This window comes from Lipophrys pholis, assembly GCF_963383615.2.
Source record: "Lipophrys pholis genome assembly, chromosome: 8".
NCBI classification, from domain to species: domain Eukaryota; kingdom Metazoa; phylum Chordata; class Actinopteri; order Blenniiformes; family Blenniidae; genus Lipophrys; species Lipophrys pholis.
The window spans coordinates 1299286-1300525 of NC_137630.1; the positions used below are offsets into that span (position 1 = coordinate 1299286).

The following is a 1240-nucleotide window of genomic DNA, read 5'->3' on the forward strand; positions in this document are numbered from 1 at the left end:
CCTCCTCCTCTCCTCCTCCTCCTCCTCCTCCTCCTCTCCTCCTCCTCCTCCTCCTCCTCTCCTCCTCTTCCTCCTCCTCCTCCTCTTCCTCCTCCTCCTCCTCCTCCTCCTCCTCCTACATAGTTCAGATTGTGTAATCTGGCTATTGTTCAATAATCCCAGTAAACATGATCAGAGCTAAAGTTCCACAGCTGGATGAGAAACACGATTTCTCAACTTGTTTTCTTTTTGTTTTGGCCTCAAAGTTCAAAATCTCTTCATTTCCAGTCAAATCCTCTTAAATGTTAAAGATCAAACCAGGTCCAGGTCCAGGTCCAGGTCCAGGTCCAGGTCCAGGTCCAGGTCCAGGTCCAGGTCCAGGTCCAGGTCCAGCTCCTTCATCTCATCTCAGAATTCCTGATGGCAGAAGTACCAGTGCAGCTGTTCTTCGTTTGACACCCCCCACTTCTGCTTCTACCCCCTCTCCACCTCTCCCCCCTCTCCTCCCTCTCCACCTCTCCCCCCTCTCCTCCCTCCTCCCTCTCCTCCCTCTACCCCTTCTCCTCCCTCTCCCACCGTTCCCCCTCTCTTTCCTCTCCCCCCTCTCCTCCTCCTCCTCCTCCTCCTCCTCCACCACATTTAAACCCGTGGTGTTGTTGTGCTCACAGTTTCTGGAGCTGATCAGCAGTACTTCAGTACTTCAGTACTTCAGTACTTCAGTGTTGCTGACCACTTGGAGTCGACTTGTTGGTCCCTGCAGGATCTGAGCAGGTAGGAACTTGTTCCATGTTGAAGCAGGTCATTTCTGGTGCTGGTGAGATGGTCACGTTGTGTTCAGGTGAGTGTGCTTCTGAATGACTGCGTTCTCCTCAGGTGGTTCATCATGAACGTCTGTCTGCTTGTGGTCTGCTGTGCAGCTGCCATGACTCTGGTCGTCACCGCAGGTAATCTGACTCCACTGACCAACCAGAACTCACTCATACTACTTACTTCAACTTGGCCAAGCTTGTTGATTGATGATTGTTATTTAAAGTTCTGACTGCTGCTTTCAAATCTACTGCTTGATGACTACAAAGGGACAGTATTGATTAATTCGTATGTCTCATTGATAAAGGTCTTCTCTAACTAAGTTAAATAGCCAGTTTCACCTAAAGTCAAGAAGATGGGGCACTTTGTAAAATTAGCAATAAAATGTCCTGTGTGTAATTTCCTGCATAAAGGATTGAAATGTGATAATGCAGGCTGTGATTTCTGTGATTTC

The 1240-nt window shown here is 48.8% G+C and overlaps 1 protein-coding gene across 1 annotated transcript in view; it reads left to right on the forward strand.

The window, feature by feature from the left end:
* Window positions 1-614: 614 nt before the first annotated feature.
* The window catches only part of LOC308112990 (putative glutamate receptor), a 20820-nt gene continuing 20194 nt past the window's right edge, over window positions 615-1240 (forward strand). The window contains exons 1-2 of the mRNA XM_080468850.1: window positions 615-750; window positions 853-1074. The gene's annotated coding sequence lies outside the window, so the exon portion shown is untranslated. The remainder of the gene's footprint in view (window positions 751-852; window positions 1075-1240) is intronic.